This window comes from Phocoena sinus, chromosome 9 (genome assembly GCF_008692025.1).
Source record: "Phocoena sinus isolate mPhoSin1 chromosome 9, mPhoSin1.pri, whole genome shotgun sequence".
NCBI lineage: Eukaryota > Metazoa > Chordata > Mammalia > Artiodactyla > Phocoenidae > Phocoena > Phocoena sinus.
Genome location: NC_045771.1, coordinates 76,686,717 through 76,695,959, shown reverse-complemented (window position 1 = coordinate 76,695,959; position 9,243 = coordinate 76,686,717).

Below are 9,243 nucleotides of genomic sequence, written 5' to 3'. Positions count from 1 at the left end.
TTGAATTAATGAATAAATAAAGTTGGGCTGTGTCGTCCACTGAGAGTTAATGAGAGGCCTAGGAATGAAGAAGGCAAAAGTGAGGAATTACTCTAAGAAATTCCACCTGCTCTTTGCCTCTGATCTCAATTCCCTCCCACTCAAATTCCAGAGTGATCTTTCTAAAGTTGCCAGAAAAACAGATCTGACTGTGATACTTTCCTGACTAAAACCTTTCAGTGACTCTCAACTGCCTAAATAATATAGTTCAAATTCTTTTGCGCACAAGGGCTTCCAAATTCTGGCTTGTGTTACCTTTTTCAGCCTTCTCTCTGCTCCAGTCTTACTTAACCAACTGCAGTTCTGATACCCACGTCCTTACTCACCACAGATTTTGTTTAGGCTGTACTCTCTGCTTATAATGTTCTTCCCTCCGAAGCCCACTCACTGAACACCTACTCAGCAAGTCCTTTCCTATCTCCAGCACTCAAGTAAAATTACTTGCTCCCCCTTCGATGTTCTAATATGTATTGCACCAGGTTTCATTGTGAGAGTGCCTATCAATGTGTTTTTCTTTAATTAATTTTTATTAGAGTATAGTTGATTTACAATGTTGTGTTAGTTTCTGCTGTACAGCAAAGTGAATCAGTTATACATATATCCACTCTTTTTTAGATTCTTTTCCCGTGTAGGTCATTACAGAGTACTGAGTAGAGTTTCCTGTGCTGTACAGTAGGTTCTTATTAGTTATCTATTTTATTTTATTTTTTAATATATTTATTTATTTATTTTTGGCTGCATTGGGTCTTCGTTGCTGCATGCAGGCTTTCTCTAGTTGTGGCGAGCAGGGGCTGCTCTTTGTTGTGGTGCGTGGGCTTCTCATGCGGTGGCTTCTCTTGTTGCAGAGCATGGGCTCTAGGCACGCAGGCTTCTGTAGTTGTGGCTTGCGAGCTCTAGTGCACAGGCTCAGTAGTTGTGGTGCACGGGCTTAGTTGTTCCACGGCATGTGGCATCTTCCCGGACCACGGCTTGAACTGATGTCCCCTGCATTGGCAGGTGAACTCTTAACCACTGTACCACCAGGGAAGCCCCGACAGGGAATTCGTTGTGAGAAAGAAGAAATGCCTGATAAGGAAGTATAGATATTTTGCGATTTCCCTGTTGGCAACGTGGTTAAGAATCCGCCTGCCAATGCAGGGGACATGGGTTCGAGACCTGGTCCGGGAAGATCCCACATGTCGCGGAGCCTGTGTGCCACAAATACTGAGCCTGCGTGTCTAGAGCCCGTGCTCTGCAGCAAGAGAAGCCACGGCAATGAGAAGCCCACGCACCACAACGAAGAGTAGCCCCCCTGCTCACCACAACTAGAGAAAGCCTCTGCAGAGCAACGAAGACCCAATGCAGCCAAAAAAAAATAATAATAATAAAAATTAAAAAACAAAAAAAAGAATCACTTTGTTGTACACCTGAAACTAAGATAATATTGTAAATCAACTATACTTCAATTGAAAAAAAAAAAACCTGTACATATTGTTAATGAGGAATGGGTAGTGTGATGGTTAATTTTCTGTCAACTTGACTGTCTATATGGTCCCCAGGTTAAACATTATTTCTGGATGTGCCTGTAAAGTATTTTGGATGAGATTAGCATTTGAAGTGGTAGACTCAATAAAGTAGATTGCCCTCCTCAGGGTGGGTGGACATCATCCAATCCACTGAGGGCTTGAATAGAACAAAAGTTGGACAAATGAGGAAGTCACCTCTTTTTTTTCCCTGTGTCACTGATGAGCTGGGACTTCTCATCTCATCTTCTCCTGTTCTTGGACTGAGATTTACACCATTGCCTCCTCTAGTTCTCAGGCCTTTGGACTGGGAATGAATTACTCCACGGGCTTTCCTGGGTCTCCAGCTTGCAGACAGCAGATTGTGGGACTTAGCCTCCATGTTTGTGAGTCAATTCCTCATAGTTAATGTCTGCACACACACACACACACACACACACACACACACACACACACTATCATTTCTGTTCCTCTCAAGAGTCCTGACTAATACAGGTAGGGAATGTATATGTGTGGCAAGGTGGAGCAGAGGACAAGCCCACAGGAACAGGATATGGGCGGGTTTGGGTTATATGTTCTATTTAATCCATCCCATCAATTAGAGGTCTGCCTGACCCTGCAAACTGGGAATCAAAAAATTAGTAAAATTAGATTATCTAGAGCTGAAACAGGAGGGAAGGGGGCAGGGCACAACATTTGAAATAATGACATAGCCCGAGGACATGACATAAACTGATTAGAACCAAATGGGTCCAAGATGGCAGACAAGTCAACTTCCACTAGACCTTGAGCCTCAGTATACGCTCACTGTAACACATCAGCAAGCTAAATGACACACCCACAGGCACCATGACAGTTCCAAGACTGACCATAAGGATCAAAAAGTGGACGGTGGCCCAATTCCTGGAAATCCCCACCCCTTCCTGAAATAGCTGGAATACTCCTCCCACTCATTAGCCTATGAAATTCCCCCCCCCCAGAAAAACTGGCAACCCCTTACCCTGGTGCCTTTCTCACCTTCTGAGGTGCCCCCCCCCCCACCCCGCCATCTGTGGAGTGTGTTTCTCTCTAAACAAATCCACTTCTTACCTATCACTTTGTCTCTCACTGAATTCTTTCTGCAATGAGACATCAAGAACCTGAGCTTTGGGCTTCCTTGGTGGCACAGTGGTTAAGAATCTGCCTGCCAATGCAAGGGACATGGGTTCAAGTCCTGGTCTGGGAAGATTCCACATGCTGTGGAGCAACTAAGCACATGCGCCACAACTACTGAGCCTGTGCTCTGGAGCCCGAGAGCCACAACTACTGAGCCTGTGTACTACAACTACTGAAGCCCGCGAGCCTAGAGCCTGTGCTCCACAACAGAGAAGCCTGAGCACTGCGACGAAAAGTAGCCCCTGCTCTCCGCAACTAGAGAAAGACTGCATGTAGCAACAAAGACCCAACACAGCCAAAAAATAAATAAATGAAAATATATATATAAATAAATAAATTTATTTAAAAAAAGAAAAAGAACCTGAGCCTCATTAAGTCCTGAAACCAGGTGTGTGATCGCAGTTGGAAGACTGTGGGTTTTGGTCAGGTTCGAGCCCCGATATAAGTTGAGGCTGGGTTCAAGTCCTGGCATGTGGGTTCAAGTCCCAATCTGAGGTGCACGGTTTCTCCACCACCTAGGAGAGTGTGTCTCACATAGTGGGCAACTGTAATGTCTAATTTTAACCTGTCAACTTGACTGGGCTAAAGGATGCCCTGATAGCTGGTAAAACATTATTTTTAGATGTGTCTGTAAAGAGTGTCTACAGAAGAGATTAGCATTTGAATTAGCACGCTGAGCAAAGAAGATTGCCCTCACCCATTGGGCATTATCCAATCTGCTAAGGGCTGGAATAGGACGAAAGAGAAGGAAGGCGAATTCAGTCTCTTTGCTGGAGCTGAGACAGGTGAGCTTCTTCCTATAATAAATCTCCTCTTATATCTATCTTTATATATACATATATATACTATTGGTTCTGTTTCTCTGGAGAACTCTGACTAATATAGCAACTAAAAAAATATTTATTGAATGAACAAGAAAGACAAATGTTGCTTTCCCAAGCTATGGAGACCACCAGTTGATCAAAATTCCTATAAGGATTTCAATGGAAATGGTTTGGAGTGGGGAGGTCAATGCCAAATTAACAGATATTTAGCAAAATAAATCTTTTAAGGATTATATTGTTTCTTTCACCACTGCAGTGGGCAAAATCCTGAGATGGCCCTTATGATATCTGCTCCCTGGTGTCACTCCTGGGATTACATTATTGTATGTGGTATTGATGAAAAATTAATCAGTTGACCTAAGAAAGAAATGGAAAATTTTATTCCAGCCAAATCTGAGAGTTTTACCCTGGGAAGTGTGTCTCAGAAAACTCTGAGAACTGTTCAGCCCTTTAGAAGTCAAGGCACGATTACACACGTTTTCTGAGACAGAGGGCTATACATTAAATGACGTTTTATTGACAGTTTACACAGTCCAGATATGAGCGTCATCATGGCCCTTTACAAGATCACGAAGGAATGTTATCTTTTAAGGAATTCTCTTATTGCTGCTAGGAGAATGTTGCTGTTTATGGTCGAGTAGGTATTTCTGCCGATGGGGAGGTTTGGTCGAAAGCATAATGCAGATACACTGTGCACAGTAGAAGGGACATAGGAGGCCAAAGGGCAGAGAAAATTTTTTATGTTTAAATTTTTTGGTCTCACCATAAAATGTGAATTTTATTTCACAGTGACATAAGGGATTTTGCAGATACAGTTAAGGTTACTAATCAGTTGACCCTGAGTTACGGAGATTATATAGTTGGGCCAGACCTAATTGCATGAGCCCTTTAAAAGCAAAGTTCTCTCCATCTAGTGTCAGAAGAGGACATCAGAGCTTCAAAGCATGAGAGGGCTTCAGTGTCTGTTGCTGACTTGAAGACGGAGGAAGCCATATGAAAAGGACTTGAGGGACTTCCCCGGTGGTCCAGCGGTTAAGACTCCACACTTCCACTGCAGGGGACACGCGTTCCGTACCTGGTCGGGGAACTAAGATTGTGTATGCCACTTGGCGCAGCCAAAAAAAAAAAAAAAGAAAGAAAAAGACTTGAGAGTGACCTCTAAGAGTTGACAGGAATCCCTGGCCAATAGCCAGCAAGAAAACAGGGACCTCACTCCTACAATGGCAAAGGACTGGATTCTGCCAGCAATCTGAAAGAGCTTAGAATTAGATTCTTCCCAGAGCTTCCAGATGAGCACACAGCTTAGCTGACACCTTTATATCAGCCTTGTGAGACCTGAGCAGAGAACTCCGTCATATTGTGCCAAACTTCTAGACTACAGAACAGAGAGTTAATAAATGCATGTTTTTAAGCCAGTAATAGTGTGGTAATTTGTTATATAACAATAGAAAACAAATATAACCACTTAAATTTTGGCTTCCAAACTCTGCCAACCATATCTGAGCAGATATTAACCTCTTTATCAAGATCATTTATATGAAACACAATAAATTAAACATAAACTTGGTAAATACCTGAATGATAATCACAACATTCTTCTTCTCCGTATGTTACTGAGCTCAGGTTCAGCTGCTCACCGCTCAAAAGCCAATAATTGCGGGACAAGTGTCGGTAGAAATGAAAGGTGCTTCATTCAGAAAAGCCGGCGGTCTGGGGTAGAAGGTGAACTCTTCTCCAGAGACCAGCTCCAAAGATTCTGCGCAGCCATGACAATTTTTAAAGGGAAAGAGGGGTAACAATCTCAGTTAACCATTAAGGTAGGAGGTCAGATTCTTCATCATCTTTCCATTGCATGCAGACCTGCTGACTTCTCCTGATCTCCCTTTGGACACTACCTTGCTCCTGTGGTCTGCCTGCAACTGGATTCTCTCTTGCCAGTATAGTCTGCTGGCACCCATGGGGTCTGCCTGCAAACTTACCAAGGGGAAGCAAGGGGTAGACAGCTTAATTCTTCTTAATTAACTACTTAATTCTTCATTCTTACTCCTTCTAATCCAGGAAAGGAATCAACAGGTTAGGCAAGCAATTGTGTACATTCAGTAAAGCAAAAATCAGGAGCTAGGTTAAATGTTACTTAGGTACCTAATCATTTTTATGATTAAGGTTTAAGGGGAACAGAAGTAGACAAACAGGCAAGGGGCAAAAGAGGTGCTTACACATATGGGCAGAGCAAGCTACAATTATTCTAATGCCCACAAAGATAGATTATTATGAGCAGTAGTGTTAATCTCATTCTTTTTTTTTTTTTTTTTTTTTGCGGTACGCGGGCCTCTCACCGTTGTAGCCTCTCCCGTTGTGATGCACAGGCTCCGGACGCGCAGGCTCAGCGGCCATGGCTCACAGGTCCAGCCGCCCCGCGGCATGTGGGATCTTCCTGGACCGGGGCACGACCCCGTGTCCCCTGCATTGGCAGGCGGACTCTCAACCACTGCGCCACCAGAGAAGCCCTAATCTCATTCTTTTATCAGTCACTGAGTCTCTGACTCTGTTGTCCTAATCATTAACTGCTTGGGCCTGTTCCTTTGTGACTCTGAGAGGCCTGGGAGACCAGCTTTTCTACAAAATAGAGGCAGGAGACATAGAGGGGTTTTGTACTTAGGAGTGACCATGCAGTGTACTGCTCGGTTCCACTTAACTTTAGGTTCATTGGTTGGCACAGGGAAATATACTTGGCTAGAGCTGAAGTATGCAGCTGTCCAATTTTTGAACACCAAGCAGCGACCTTAGTGGTCATAAGGTAGTATATATGTATATATATAATAATATATATTATATATATATAAATATATATATATATATATATTTATATATATATATAAAATGAAACCGAGCAGGACCCTGTGAGGTCCTCCTGGGTACAAATCCTTTCCGTGTCCTCCCCACCCCCTTTCTTGTTTGTTGAAAATAGGCTTCATTCAGCTTCCTAGACCTTCCCTGAGTTCCAAAGGGCAGATCCTAACATATGCTAATTGGGGAAGGGAGGGAATGCAGAAACAATGGAGGAGCAGTCAAGAAACAATAGTGCAGCAATAAAGCAGGGTCCTGGTTCCTCCTCAAGGGATATATATAATAATACCTTTGAGTTTTTCTGCAGGAGCTAAGGCCCCACTCAGGTGGAGAACGGTAACTTCAGGCTGAGTACAAGATTCCTGGAACACCGCCCTGTTACTTCACCACCAACCAATCAGAAGAAAGTCTGCACACAGTGGTAGATAATGAAGACTGACCCCCTCCCCAAATGAATCTCCCTTTAAAAACTTTCACGGTCAAGCAGAATCTTCAGAGTTGGTTTTTGGACACAAGTCTACCTTCTCCCCAGGTCGTCAGGGAAAAAAGCAACTTTTCTTTTCTAACCAACATTTGCCTGTTTAGTACTGGCTTTTGAGTGGTGAGCAACCAGACGTGAGTTCAGTAACAGTATAATTAACATGACCCTGAAAATTCAGGGAGGCAATCATTACTGTCATTGTCTTTTTGATATATTTTAAACATGTTTACACAGAATTCAACTGTGGACATAGTAAACTGGTACCAAAATGTATTTTAATTCTCTTAACTTTAAGAATCTCTCAAGGAGAACTTCCCTGGTGGTACAGTGGTTAAGAATACACTTTCCAGAGCAGGAGACATGGGTTCGATCCCTGGTCAGGGAACTAAGGTCCCACAGACTGTGGGGCAACCAAGCCCATGCGCTACAACTAGAGAGAAGCCTGCTCGCAGCAACAAAGAGTCGGCATGTGATCCTATGTGCCTCAACTAAGACACAAGGCAGCCGAAAATAATAAATAAATAAATTTTTTTTTTAAAAGAAGCTGTCAAGGAGAATTTTCCTGAAAATTGTTTTAAACTTAAGAAGTCTCACTTAGTCTACCTGCAGAAAGATTTAAAGCAATATATATATATTTTATATCCTTGACATCGTAGTTTAAAATCCTATTTGGAAGTTTGTAAGTAACCCGTTTCTCACTGATGTTTAGCTTTTGCCAAATATCCCCAAGATGATTATTTTTAAAGATCTTACATTTAAATAAGTTAGATAACTTGCAGAAAACTACTTTATAGAATTGGCATTCATACAGTTTTACCTATGAAAATGAATTCTTGATATTAAAGAGATTTGTGTGTGTACTTCACTAACTTCTCTATTCATCTTTCTGTTTTTGAGCTAGTATCTTGCTATTTTATACTACGTTTTTATATACTTTACAATAGATTTTAATATCTGATAAAGCAAGTCTTCCCTTGTTACTCTTGTTTTACCCAATGATCTCGGCTATATATGCATGTTTATACCACCTTTAGATGTAACTTAGAATGATTTTGCCAAGATCCAAAAATATAAGCCTACTTACTTCATCATGGACAATTTAGTCTTTCTAATAACTTACTAATATAAATAGTAATAATCATAATAATTATATCTAATGGTTATTGCATATGTACCAAGTGCCTGTCAATATTGTTAGTGCTACATGAATTAACTCAGATGATATAACTGTTTACCCGGAAAACTAAGAGAATCTACTGAAAATATATTAATAACAATAAATACACTTAAAAAGATAATTGTGCAAAATTAAATATCTTTCCTATGTAAAAATTATAACTAGTTAGACATATAATGAAAGAAAAAAAACTAGTCATACTATCACTGGAACTTTACAACAAAATCTCCACAAGTGAAATAAAAGAATATGCAAGGAAATGAAGACACATACCTTGGTCTTAGAACATTGTGAATATTGCAAAGATGTTTATATTTTTTAACATAATCTATTAATGCAGTGCACTCTTATCAGAATTTCTATAGCCTTTTTGTGGGGAAGAATGTGTCAAAATGATTCTAATGTTGTGAAGAACAGACATTCTAAAATTGCCTAAGACCCTTCTGAAATATACTAATTAGGAGATAAGCCCTACTAGATATTTAAAGTAATTATAAGGCTTCAGTACTTATGAAATTTTGGTACCAGTAGCTCACAAATGATAAATCAGAGGATCAGAATAGAAAATCCAGCAATAGACTCAAATATATATAAACATTTAGAATCTAACAAAAGTAGCATTTTATATCAGTGGGAAAGAATGCATTATTTAACACCAGTATCAAGCTATCGGTCATTTGGAAAAGTTATGCTTTTTTACCAAATGTCTCTTACACCAAGATAAGTTCTGTAAGTATCAAATATACAAATGCAAAAAATAAAGAAAGAAAGAAAATTAAAAAAGGAAAAACACACTGCAGAAAGATAGGCAAACATTTTTATAATCTAAGCATAAAGAAAAGCTTTTTTTTTTTTTTTGCGATACGCGGGCCTCTCACTGTTGTGGCCTCTCCCGTTGTGGAGCACAGGCTCCGGACGTGCAGGCTCAGCGGCCATGGCTCACGGGCCCAGCCGCTCTGCGGCATGTGGGATCTTCCCAGACCGGGACACGAACCCGCGTCCCCTGCATTGGCAGGCAGACTCTCAACCACTGCGCCACCAGGGAAGCCCAAGAAAAGCTTTTTAAAGCATGAAAACCCAGAAAACATAAAAATAAAAATACATAAATTTGACTATAAAAATACAAAATTTTTGAAAGGAAGAAAACTTTGTAAACAAACACATACAAATAGTCACAGGTGGTGAAAATATATATTGACTGTATGTAGCATGAGCCCA